General features: G+C 37.2%; 1 protein-coding gene across 3 annotated transcripts in view; it reads left to right on the top strand.

The window, feature by feature from the left end:
- Nucleotides 1-4,102: 4,102 nt before the first annotated feature.
- Nucleotides 4,103-14,438, top strand: part of LOC120420882 (protein obstructor-E-like) — a 113,116-nt gene continuing 102,780 nt past the window's right edge. The window contains exon 1 of one of the 3 annotated variants that reach the window (XM_039584004.2): nucleotides 4,103-4,259. The gene's annotated coding sequence lies outside the window, so the exon portion shown is untranslated. The remainder of the gene's footprint in view (nucleotides 4,260-14,438) is intronic. The other 2 variants (XM_039584005.2, XM_052709222.1) reach the window with 2 other exon arrangements.

Below are 14,438 nucleotides of genomic sequence, written 5' to 3'. Positions count from 1 at the left end.
GAAATTGAAAATGATAAAAATCAAAACAGCAACACATTTTTTAGTTCCCTTTTAGGGTCCCAAACAACCTCCTAGAATTTGGGAGCGATTGGTTAAGCCCACGATTGGCGCAAAGCGAATGAAATTTGTATGGAAATTACTATGGGGAAACTTGCATTTCCACATTTTTTTATTTACAAAATTCATGTTTTATTATTTTATGAAACTAACACCGTAGAAGTATAGCCCTTGATGTCCTGAACAACTCTCCCGAAGAAAGTATGGTGCTTAAGTGCGTCAAAAAAAAAGATACAGAGTTTTCAAAAGTTGTGTATTGAAACTATCAGTGAAACTAACATTTTCTGCCAACATTGCCAAAGGAACCATGAAATACAAAACAAACATAATTGTTCTTATATTTTGATGAACCTTACGTAAAATCGTTATGAAACAATGTTCAGAAGACGTTATTTAGTTAAATTACATCCCAATTCCTCAAATATATTCTAGTTAGCGAAAGTTTCCGCTTGACTTGGCAGTGTTGGCAAAAAGTATGATTTTTACCGAGTATTTCGAAATGTCTCTCTTAAACGCTCTGTAACTTTTGTTAAAAGCAATTTAGCACCATACTGTCTTCGAGAGAGTTGTTAAAGACATCCAGGACTATACTTCTACGGTGTTAGTTTCATAAAATAATAAAACATGAATTTTGTAAATTAAAAAATCTGAAAATGCAAGTTTCTCCATAGTAATTTCCATACAATTTTCATTCGCTTTGCGCCAATCGTGGGCTTAACCAATCGCTCCCAAATTTTGGGAGGTTGTTTGGGACCTTAAAAGGGACCCAAAAAATGTGTTGCTGAAAAAATCAATTTTCGATTCCACCCTATTGTGACATAGACCAATTTATCATCAAAATGATCGTGCTCGCTTGTGACACGTCATACATGTTGTTGGAAAATGTGGATTTTTTTTCTTGTTTTTCACAAATTTATGTACCCACATTCTTTCTAAACGCAATGCAACCGATTGTTTTTGAAAATATACTGATTAAGTCGGTTAAACTATTGATTTAAACCTGTTTTAGTTTGTATGGGAATTCTGTGCACTCTTGTGACACGTAGTACAATTTTACTTTCGAAACACACTTGTGACACGTGCTTTTCAGATTTTTGTTTACATTATTTACTGTATCTTTTAACTGGTGTAACCAAATTAGTTGAAACTTGGAGCGTTTGTTAAGCGATAATATACAAACCGATTGCTTCAAAAAGTTTGGCTCTATCATTCATAGTTTTTAAATTATTTACCAACAAACTTTAAAAATCGATTTTCTCGAAAAGTACTAAATGGTCATTGCTACGAGATAGCACACAACTGACGACTTATAAAAATTGCCAAAACCCCTGTTTTTCAACATTTTAATTTTCAACTCGCTGTAACTTCACAAGGTCTGGACTTAGAAAAATTGTCAATATGGAGACATTTATGTAAAATTGTCTGGAGAATCGATTCGGTTTTTGAAAATTTTGATTTTAGATCACTTAAAATAAAGTTTTGGTACACGATTTTTGTAATTTTTTAGTTGCTCCATACTGCATTTTTCGAGTCTTTTTGTAACATCTCCACAAAAAAATTGAACGAATAAATCGTGGGTTCACATTTACATTTGACTTTGGAACTTAAAAATAAAAAAGTCTCATAGAAGTGGCGTGCTTTTTCTTTCAGTGTATTTTTTTCAAAATGCCCATCCAATTTTCTACAAGTTTGTCTTTGACCACTTTTTTAAATGATGCAACGGATTCGAGAAACAGCATTCAAATTCAAATAACGAAGTACAAAAATATTTGGAAAATATGCGCCCTTTTCCAATATCATTCACGAGGGTAACTGGCTCCATATACACAAAAATAGCTTATATGTGTAGGATAACATGTCTACAAATTTTCATTGATATCGGAAAGGTTGCTAGAAAAGTTGCCAAAAATAAATATGCAAATATGCTATACATAGTTAGTTACAAATCGAAAGACCTTCCCAACGAGTCTATTTGAAGATCTGGCAACCCTGTCTCAAGTTATGATATCTTAACATGTATGTACTTTTCAGTAGCCGGATCTCAAATTAAATAAATTGAAAATACATTCCCCTGCGTTTAGAATCATTTTTAGAAACATTTTTGGAAAACTAATGATTGCAAAACAACTGAACTAGTGTAAAATGCATTTTAAAACACTTTTTTTCATTCAAATGGTCAGATTATGGCTTGTTATTTCAATTTTTATATTGTTTTGTTTTGTCCCCCCCCCACACGACCATGGCCAGAGCCGAGGGAAAAATTTGCATCGAAAAACGAAACTTCTCTTTTGTTATGTTTTTCTTTTTTCGTTTTTAGTATTTTAATTTACGTTTATCTTGTTTAATTTACGTTTTTTTTGTTTTTTTTGTTCGTTTGTATTTGACTTATTCTACCACTTCCTATCATTATCTTTTTCCTTTTTAATTTTTCATATTTTTACTGTCTCTTTTACTTATTTATTCGCTTGTTTTTCAATGATACTATTAGGCTGGTACAAATTTGATGTAACCCTTTCAGGCCTGAACTAAAAAAATAGTTTTAATTGGAAAATGATTATTAGGCCGATGCAAATATTTTACAAAGTTTTTTTCCCTCGGCTCTGGCTGGCAAAAAAAATAAAAAAAAAATATTGAAATAACAAGTCATAGATTCAGCATTTGCATGGAAAAAGTGTTTTAAAATGTATTTTATACTAGTTCAGTTGTTTTGCAATCATTAATTTTCAAAAAATAAAAGATTTGACAAAAACAAAAATGAAAAAAAAAAAATAAAAAAAATAAATCAACCCAAACATGCCGAAAATGATTTTTTAACGCAGGGAAATGCATTTTAAATTGATTTCAGCTGATTGTACTTAAATTTCCATTGAAATGTTGAAGTTTTTTTTGAAAAAATATGTTTTTGCCCCCTGATTTTTCGGGCCAGCTTTGAAGGGGAGGGAGACAAAAACTTTAAATAAAATTTATACCAGCCTTATGACCATACGAAAATTATTGGCTAGTTTTGGGTATTTTGAGTTTTGGGTCATAAATGAACCATCAGTCCTGAAAGGGTTAAAGTTTTTGTCCATCGGCTCTGGCCACGGTCGAGGGGTGGGAGACCTTATTTTAAATTTCAAGCTTAGCACTTCAAATTTTAAAGCAACAAGTATCACAAAATGCTTTGTAAATTATTATAGTCATGCTACTACCGAATACTTGCAAAATATCAATGAATTTATGAAAATATTATTTTTATAATGTTGGTATGAATTAATTCTTCTTTCCAATCTTTTCAGTGACCAAAAATTAGTTGGAAATGTGATTTTTGTTGAATTTTTAGATCACAGGGAAGCCGGGACCGTGGTGTAGGGGTAAGCGTGGTTGCCACTCACTCAGTCGGCCTGGGTTTGATCCCAGAAGGTTCCGGTGGCAAATTTTGAGACGAGATTTGTCTGATCACGCTTCCGTCGGACAGGGAAGTGTAAATGTTGGCCCCGGTCTAACCTAGAGGTTAGGTCGTTAGCTCAGTCCAGGTGTAGGAGTCGTCTCCCTGGGCCCTGCCTCGGTGGAGTCGCTGGTAGGCAGTTGGACTCACAATCCAAAGGTCGTCAGTTTGAATCCCGGGGTGGATGGAAGCTAAGGTGTAAAAAGAGGTCTGCAATTGCCTCAACAATCAAGCCTTCGGACACCTAGTTTCTAGTAGGAATCTCGTAATCGAGAACGCCAAGGCAATGCTGTAGAGCGAATAATTTGATTTTGATTTTGATTTTGGTTTGGTTGAAGAGGGTTAATATTGCTTTTCGTAAGTAAGAAAATAGATTATTTTGGAATATTTTGAATAAGTTTTTTGTTATTTTGCAAATTATTTCATAATAAGTAAATTTTAACTGCATTTGACTCAACCACTGTGCCACCTCTCGAACCCGACGATCGCACGATCGTCACGCGGATTTGTCTCGGTGCAAGGCCCCGCACGCCGAAGGCACGATCTCGATCCGAGGTTCCAGAGGTGCAAACCTACCAGACGGTTCTCCGGCCGAGGCAAAAACTTGTCTATCTTTCGTTCGATCCACCAGTCGGTGCCTGCACTTTGTCAGACCAACATCTCCAATTCTGCGGTTTGCTCCAAGCGAAGATCGGTTTTGCGAGTGCGAGTTTTTTTTCTTTCGTTCGTCGGGTTCGTCTTCTATCAGCGTTCAAGTCTCCCGGTGATCTTTCCCGTGAGTGTTTTTTGGTTGATCGGTGATCGGTTGTTCTAATTGCAAACAGCGGAGTTTGGTGGGACTTTTGGAATAAAGTTCTCTGAAGAAGAGTTGATTTGGGGTTGGTTTCAGGAGGGTTTACGAAGAAGCTAGCGAATTAACGGATCGAGTAAAGTCTAGACTCACAAAGGATTAAGGGTTCGTGGTCTGACTTTTATGTATGACGAAGGGTCGTCGAAGACGTCTCATTAGTGACCGTGTAAAAGTGGTTCATAGTAGTTTTCAAGAAAAAAAAAAAAAGATTTTGTGGATGTTTGTGTACTCTCAAACGAGTTTGTGTGTGTGTATTTGCTACAATAATTGGGTCCAGTGTTTGCCGCAAAGTTGAAGCTAACCTCCCCCCAAGGAAAATCTCACGATTCGAAGAAAAGAGCTTTCCAGGGAGGGTCGCGTTCGTGTCGTGCTGCTTGTTCGGGGTTGCCAAGACCCCCGCGGGACATCAAAAAGTGGATTGAGGAGAACGAAAAAAAAGCACCATCAGAGGCGAACTTTTTTTGTGTCGTGTTTTGTGCTTTTGCAGTTTACTCCTCTGGTGCTGGTGTTGTTGTTGTTGTTGCTGCTGGTTTGGTGTTTGAGCTGTGCTGTGCTTGTTTGTGGGGGGACTTTCTAATGATCACTGACATTAAAGCTGCTGCTGGGGCTGCTGTGATGGTTGCCCTCGGTAACCGGAGCAGCGAGAAAGAAGCGGAAAAAATGGTTCAAACGAGGGGGTGAAAAGTGCGCTGTGGTTTAGTGGATGCTGCGGGTGAACTTTGGTTTGGCACGTCGAGGGAAGATTTAGTGGAGAAAAGTGTTATCCATGGAAAATGCAATTTGGAGAATATATAAAAATAGATTTTTATTATTCATCTTTTCTGGAAACTTTATTAATACATTAAGCTTTTTATTGTTTGTAGATCAAACTTTCAATTCTTTTTAAAGTGAATATAGAAAAAAATAATCAACAGAATTAACACAAAATATCAATGAATTCATAAAAATCCAGGCTGTGATTCCAAAAATGCTAACTTTTTTAAAATGCAAAAATTAGCATTTTAAAATGTTGATGAGTTTATCTTTATATTTAGCCAGCAAATTTGCACTCTATTTTTTGCAGCAATAATTTTAAACTTTGTTTATGTTATTTGAACTTCTTTAAGGCTCTGGAAAGCATCATCCCCGATCGGCCATTTGGCGGCCATGTTTGTTTTAGAAAAAAACATTTCAATCTGGATTCAGAATGTTTTAATCAAAAAATGGCTTTATTTGTGTTGTTTCTATAAGCATTTTACATTTATAGTGATTATTTTTTCATTTCAATTTACTATTTGTGGACCCTGACCCTGAATATACACCATCTACCACCTTAAATTGATTTTTTTTATGATGCTTTTGGTTTGATTTTTAATTTGCTTAAATTTGTTGGAGGCTTTCACTGTGACCAAGAAACACAAAAATTTCCACAGTGTGGCCAAAACCGCTGAATCCCATGGAATTGATTACGAAAAAGTTCTCAGTTAATAGAAATTATTTTAGAAGAAGACACAAAACAGAATAGATTGCATAACCCCTATTTATGTATTTTAAATTAAAAAAGGATGTTTAAACATTTTAATAAACTTTGACATTTGAGACCACAGATCGGAAAAAGATGTAAAAGTTTTGGAAAAAATATGTTCATGAATTCATTGATAACTTGCTATTTTTATGATAGCATACTTTTGTAATGTAGTGTTTGTAATGTAGGCACATTTTGCTTTGAAAATTTGTCTTGAAGATTGAAATTTATTTCGTTTTATTTTTTGCCCGCCCTCGTCCTCGGCCAGAAAATCTTCGGACGTTTTTAGACCAAATTCAGCTAGATTCAAAATATAAAAGATAGCGACAAAGGGAGCAAATTTTACGCTTTTCCGAGGTTTCCGGTACAGAGAAAAAAAAATGTAAATTTGGATGCTGTAATTTTGGAAGGTTGAATATTACCTCTTTTATGATGTAATTTTACTTCAATTTAGACTGAAAATGTGACATTACACCAGAAAATTGGTAAAATTACACATTTCCAGAGGTAAAATTACACCTTTTTTCTGACATAAAAGATGTACCCCTTCCCAGATGTAATATTACCATGATTTTTTTCTGTGTACACAGCTAAAAAAGTAGTAATCCAGCTGCGTGTAAAAGACCTGGGTGTAAAATAAATATTGCATTATTTTATGCAATTTTATGTGATTTTACACCCTTAAATATGTAGCCCATCAGTATGGGAAACCTACTTGACCGAAATGTCAAGCTCATATATGCGTTTATCCTTACAGCTTTTCATCGGTCTGATGGCCGAGTGGGCTAAGGCGCCAGTCCTTACTGTTGGTGCTGGGTTTGAATCCCGTCGGTTGCAACTTTTTTTTTGTGTTTGCAAAAATTGTACATGCAGTGTGTGATATTAAGTGTTTATTTTGACGAAGGTGATGTGCATGCTTTTGCATGCGATTTTACCATCGGATTTTTTGCTGTGTAGGTGAGACAATCACCAATCGATTTTTCAGGATTTTCAACAAAAAAATAAAAAAATAGTTTGAAAATCAGTAGCCTTTTCTGGTTCAAATTGAGTTAGATTTTCCGTAATTTGATTCATTAGATTTGCATCGGGTTTGGTAAATTTACATTGTTTTGATTGATTTAATAAACAGTAAAAAAACATTTCAATATTACATCTAAGAATGATGACAGATTTTGTGTCAGAAAGAATGTGAATATTACCTCTAAAAATATGTAAAATTACATCATTTTATGTGCAATTGCACATATACCACTAATTTGAAGAAAAATGTCATCGACCATCAAATTGTTCAACCTTCCAATGATTTTTTTAATAGGCATAAGATGAAATTGCCTACCTAATTTGAGCAATTTTCTACCAAAACCGGATATGGATTTTATTTGTATTTTATGATTTGACTCAAACTTTGATATGATTTTTGAGATGTTTTAGGAGAAAACAACTCGCAACTTTTGAACCTAGTTAAGTTATGAATTTGTGAAAAAATAGTGATTTTTAGAGAAAAAAAAAATCGGAATTTTCTACAGACATTGAGATATTGAAGATTGGACCTCTGGTTGCTAAGATACAGCGGCTTAAAGAAAAAGAAACAGGAAAATTTATGATTTCTAAGTGTAACCCAAACAACCCTCCATTTTCTAATGTCGATAACATTTCAAAAGGGATTAATATTGAATTTTTTGTTCTATTGAACAGAAAATTCGTTCTAAAGTTATAGATTTTCGAATATTTACGTACCACTATTGTATGGACAGCTGCCAAAATTGTATGGAAACTTGTATTGCTAAACCAATGACACACAAAAGCTTCTTTGGTCATAGGGAAGGCCCCAACAAAGTTTGAGCCAAATAAAAAAATACAAAAGATAAAAATGGTCGAAATCGGCCGATTCCGTAGAGAATTGTTCAACTATTTGTAGAAACATATTTAATAATTATAGAAGTTCTAAAAAATACTAAAACTTACAAAAGATTGTTAAAACAACCGTTTTTGAAAATACTGGAAGATTCATTTCAATGTCTTTTACATCCTTTTTAAAAATAAAATACAACTTTTTAAATGTTTGACCATTAAAAAAAGGAAACATTTCCTTTAAATTCCACTGCGTAACATTAAAGGTTAGTCATCTCATAACTGAAATTTAAACAATCAAAGATGAAGAATTTTTTTTTGATAAACTTCATAAAAATCACAACGACAATTTATGTTCCCAAGATTATTTCCTTGTTGCCATGATCACCTAGCTTTGTTAGTTCAAAAGTGCAAGAGGTCAGATTTGAGCATGATGCTTTTCCCATTCAACCACTCTCAGCAAGTTAATCAGCTTACACTACCAACTTGACGAGAAAAACTTATAGAACGGACAAAAACATTGCTGCCACACAAAAAGTAAACATAAACATCGGTCGGTTGGTCGGTGCAGTAGGAACCATTACCATCACCATGTCTACCGACTTCTAGAAGCTTGCAATTTCCGAGCTTAAGTTTCCACGATTTTGTTTTCGTTGAGTTCTTTTTCCGCTTCAGTGGTACTGACTCAGAACGCAAAGAACACCCCGCACTCGTAACAACAAAGTTAAGCTGAATGTGGTGGGAATTTTAAACATTTTTAAAACAGTCACAAATTGTCGTGGGTGAGCTTTCTTGTCCCAGGATTTGGACGTTTTGTAAATGTAAAAATTGTATGACGTGTGTCAATATGTCAGCTGATGGTGTTTTATTTTAATTTTAATTTGTATTACGTGTGGCAGTATATCACTATTGCATGATTTCAACGTTCAAAATAAAAACTTAAAATTTTTCTTATATTCAACTTAAAATCGTCATTATGCCAAGATAGCACAACATCCCCAAAATGACGCATATCGCACCAACCGAACGTCACACGCCGTTATGCCATTCTGACGGTCGCAAACGGACGTGATTGCCGCTGGGCGGTGCTGCGATTTTTTGGGGCCAAACTGCCGCGACGGAACGTCGTTTGTTTGGGCTTGATGCGGTAACCGTGAAGGGTGACCGGAAATTGGTCGAATTTGTAATTGAAAGTGCCGGTGAAAGGGTCGTCAACTGATGCCTCTGTTGCACATTTATCGCGGCATCGAAGCTTCTTCTTTCGAAAACGGAAGTGAAAGAGACGTCTGGGAAGAGAGTGTTTATTGCGGGATCGGAAATAATATAATGCAATAAAGAGATAAAATTTATTTATTTTTTCCGTGAGCTGGGCAAAATGTCATGCTGGTACAACGTGTCCACCGCAAACAATGGTGGCTAGCTCGGAGGAGAGACTTTAGACCCTTTAGAAACAGTATTAGGGTGAATGGAATAGATTTTCGTCGAAATATTTTAGCTAGATATTGAACACAACGTTTTACGATTGAAATTATTTTTTCTCTCGATTTTTTTTTCAAGAATTTTTTTCGAAAAATTAAAAAAAAAGTTTTTAATTTTTGTATCTTTTATTTGGTGAATGGGTAGTAGCCTAGGGGTTAATTACTTCGAGTATACTGCATACGCGTATCATACGCACATAATATTCTCATTGTCTGCATACCGTATTGACGATATAGACCCCATATTCGTCGTATTTGAGGTCATATCTACCCAAATATCATCGTGAATATCATACGCGCATAATACTCGCGCAGTATTCCTTGGCTGCATACCGTATCGACTCCAATATTGGCTTCATATTGGTGCAATATCAGAAGTGAATTGCCCTTTGGTAGTAGCACTAAGAAAATTTATTTTCTCGTTATTTTCATTCTTTTCAATCTCAGCAATCAAAGGTCGGATCAACAATGTCCAAATAAGAAAATTATAGAGAATTTTCTCAGCTTTTCAAATACATTTTTCTAGAGATGGAAACTATTTAAACAAAATATAAATACATTTTTTCTGAAAATTCTTAGCTAAAAATGGCATTTACTCGAAATCGACGTTTTTTATCCCAAATTCAGAAAAGTACTTTTTGATTTCAAATTCAATTTCACATTCAAAAGTGATTTTTGGAAAAAAAAAATCGGATGATAATAATTTGTAGAAAAATTAAACGTCTTTCATACCTTACAGCTGAAAAGTTGGCACCTTTATCTATAAAAATAAATCACAAAATGTAAAAATCATAGGAGGTAAAGTTGGTCAAAATCGTTTTTTGTGATAAGAAGTCGATGGTTTTATTTTTGTGTTAATGGTTTTTTTTTTCGTGTAACTATTTTTCTGAATAGTTCAAATCATTATCAACAACTTTTACCAGTACACCAAATCGATCAGAAAATCCCTTCTCAAGATACAGACTATTGAATATTTGAGAAACGAATGATGCAAAATGGCTTATTCGGACCTAAGGAATCGATGGACAACTTTTCCTCAAAATAATAATAACGTAGAGAATTGCTCATTTCAAATTATACCTTTACCTTTAAGGTTGTATATGAAAGAACTCATTGACAGATTCTCCGAAATTTATAGATATATTTTGGCAACCTCTCAGCCTGAGTCTCAGGTACTTTAAGTTCTTTGGTTCCCAAAGAAGTTATCGGTACGATTTGGAGAAAGACAAATTCAAGAAAATTTATTTAAAAAATAAATCAATATTTTGAGAGTATTAATTTTATTGTTTTAACATTTAATTAAAATTTTATTTTGCTTCTACAAAATTTTACTATTCATGAAGGTACTTTTCAATCATTCGAAAACTTGAAAACAAGAAAAATTACTTTTAAAAGCATTAATAAATAATGCATGTTAACATTCTATCAATTATTCAATAGCATATCAATTTCTTCTGCTTCGTGAAAGACTTTTCATAAACAATGATTTGATCTATTAACTTTTACTTTGATATACACTAAATCCCCTAAATACGCTCCCCCCGATTGCGCCTCCCCCGTTTTGCGCCCCCCGAATTGCGCTCAAACCCCGAAATAACGCTCCCCCCAAATAACGCTCTAAGTGGCGCAAATCGGGGGAGCGTTATTGCGGGGTTTTGGCGTGAAATGGGGTTTTCTTTTTAAATGTACTTTTTTACATATAAATAAAATATTTGTATAAGGGGTCATCCACAAAACATGGATAAGGGGCCATCCACAAATCTGGGTATCCAAGAACTCCCGGAAGTCATGCCCTAGATATCTACTTGATGAACGGGGGTCTATATGGGTGTATTAAACATCGGTATAGCTTCCGATAGCTTCAGTGAACCACGATGGATATTCTGGGTTACGTTAAATTGTTATGGGTCCTCCAGGAACTCCCGGGAGTTATAACCTGATGATCTACCTGATCAACGGGGGTCTATATGAGTGTATTAACCATCGGTATAGCTTCAGGTAGCTTCACTGAACCACGATGGATGCTCTGGAGTTCGTTGGATTGTCATGGGTCCTCCAGGAACTCCCGGGAGTTATGACCTGATGATCTACCTGATCAACGGGGTTCTATATGGGTATATTAATCATCGGTATAGCTTCAGGTAGCTTCAGTGAACCACGATGGATCTTCTGGGTTACGTTGGATTGTTATGGGCCCTCCAGGAACTCCCGGAAGTTATGACCTGATGATCTACCTGATCAACGGGGGTCTATATGGATGTATTAACCAACGGTATAGCTTCAGGTAGCTTCAGTGAACCACAATGGATACCCTTAGCCATGTTGGATTGTTATAGGTCCTCCAGGAACTCCCAGAAGTTATGACCTGACGATCTACCTGATCAACGGGGTTCTATATGGGTATATTAATCATCGATATAGCTTCAGGTAGCTTCAGTGAACCACGATGGATATTCTGGGTTACGTTGGATTGTTATGGGTCCTCCAGGAACTCCCGGGAGTTATGACCTGATGATCTACCTGATCAACGGGGGTCTATATGGGTGTATTAACCATCGGTATAGCTTCAGGTAGCTTCATGAATTACGATGGATACCCTTCGCCATATTGGGTTGTTATGGGTCCTCCAGGAACTCCCGGGAGTTATGACCTGATGATCTACCTGATCAACGGGGGCCTATATGAATACATTAATCATCGGTATAGCTTCAGGTAGCTCCACCTAACCACGAAGGATACTCTGAGGTACGTTGGATTGTTATGGGTCCTCCAGGAACTCCCGGGAGTTATGACCTGATGAACTACCTGATCAACGGGGGCCCATATGAATACATTAATCTTCGGTATAGCTTCAGGTAGCTTCACCTAACCACGAAGGATACTCTGAGGTACGTTGGATTGTTATAGGTCGTCCAGGAACTCCTGGAAGTCATGACCTGGACATCTACCAGATCAACGGAGGTTTATATGGATGAATTAATCATCGGTATAGCTTCAGGTAACTTCAGTAGCATCCATCATGGTTCAGTGAAGCTACCTGAAGCTATACCAATGATTAATATACCCACATAGACCCCCGTTGATCAGCTAGATCATCAGGTCATAACTCCCGGGAGTTCCTTGAGGACCCATAACAATCCAACGTACCCCAGAATATCCATCGTGGTTCACTGAAGTTACCTGAAGCTATACCGATGGGTAATACACCCATACAGACCCCCGTTGATCAGGTAGATCATCAGGTCATAACTTCCGGGAGTTTCTGGAGGGCCCATAACTATCCAACGTAACCCAGAAGATCCATCGTGGTTCACTGAAGCTACCTGAAGCTATACCGATGATAAATATACCCATATAGACCCGCGTTGATCAGGTAGATCATCAGGTCATAACTCCCGGGAGTTCCTGGAGGGCCCATAACAATCCAACGTAACCCAGAAGATCCATCGTGGTTCACTGAAGCTACCTGAAGCTATACCGATGGTTAATACACTCATACAGACCCCCGTTGATCTGGTAGATCATCAGGTCATAACTCCCGGGAGTTCCTGGAGGACCCATAACAATTTAACGTAACCCAGAATATCCATCGTGGTTCACTGAAGCTACCGGAAGCTATTCCGATGATTAATATACCCATATAGACCCCCATTGATCAGGTAGATCATCAGGTCATAACTCCCGAGAGTTCCTGGAGGGCCCATAACAATCCAACGTAACCCAGAAGATCCATCGTGGTTCACTGGAGCTACCTGGAGCTATACCGATGGTTAATACACTCATATAGACCCCCGTTGATCTGGTAGATCATCAGGTCATAACTCCCTGGAGTTCCTGGAGGACCCATAACAATCCAACGAACTCCAGAGCATCCATCGTGGTTCAGTGCAGCTACCTGAAGCTATACCAATGATTAATACACCCATATAGACCCGCGTTGATCAGGTAGATCATCAGGTCATAACTCCCGGGAGTTCCTGGAGGGCCCATAACAATCCAACGTAACCCAGAATATCCATCGTGGTTCACTGAAGCTACCTGAAGCTATACCGATGGTTAATACACTCATACAGACCCCCGTTGATCTGGTAGATCATCAGGTCATAACTCCCGGGAGTTCCTGGAGGACCCATAACAATTTAACGTAACCCAGAATATCCATCGTGGTTCACTGAAGCTACCGGAAGCTATTCCGATGATTAATATACCCATATAGACCCCCATTGATCAGGTAGATCATCAGGTCATAACTCCCGGGAGTTCCTGGAGGGCCCATAACAATCCAACGTAACCCAGAAGATCCATCGTGGTTCACTGGAGCTACCTGAAGCTATACCGATGGTTAATACACTCATATAGACCCCCGTTGATCTGGTAGATCATCAGGTCATAACTCCCTGGAGTTCCTGGAGGACCCATAACAATCCAACGAACTCCAGAGCATCCATCGTGGTTCAGTGCAGCTACCTGAAGCTATACCGATGATTAATATACCCATATAGACCCGCGTTGATCAGGTAGATCATCAGGTCATAACTCCCGGGAGTTCCTGGAGGGCCCATAACAATCCAACGTAACCCAGAAGATCCATCGTGGTTCACTGAAGCTACCTGAAGCTATACCGATGGTTAATACACCCATATAGACCCCCGTTGATCAAGTAGATATCTAGGGCATGACTTCCGGGAGTTCTTGGATACCCAGATTTGTGGATGGCCCCTTATCCGTGTTTTATGGATGACCCCTTATACAAATGTTTCATTTATATGTAAATAAAGTACATTTAAAAAGAAAACCCCATTTTACGCCAAAACCCCGCAATAACGCTCCCCCGATTTGCGCTCAAACCCCGAAATAACGCTCCCCCCGTTTGCGCTCAAACCCCGAAATAACGCTCCCCCGAATTGCGCTCTCCCCCGGTGTGCGCCCCCCTAAAAAGAGCGCACATGGGGGATTTAGTGTATTAATCTTTTGATGCATTATTTACAGTTATTTGTATTACAATAATAAATAAATTAATAATTGCAAGCGTGTTTTCTTGTTTCTGCAATTGTTTTGAAAATAATTACTTTTCCTGTCCTTATATACCTAGTAACAAAATAGCCTACTTTTCGAGCAGCCGGATGCCAAACTTAGGGATGGAAACAAATGTTTCACAGCAAAATCGTTATCAAAAGTTTTTTTTGCAATTCCGTCGTGAAACTCCTTACTTGTCCTGTCATTCTAGAGTGACGTAACAGCCTACTTTTCTCTACCAAACATAACAGAATC

Source organism: Culex pipiens, chromosome 3, assembly GCF_016801865.2.
Source record: "Culex pipiens pallens isolate TS chromosome 3, TS_CPP_V2, whole genome shotgun sequence".
NCBI classification, from domain to species: Eukaryota; Metazoa; Arthropoda; class Insecta; order Diptera; family Culicidae; genus Culex; species Culex pipiens.
This window is presented reverse-complemented; position numbering and strand designations above follow the sequence as displayed.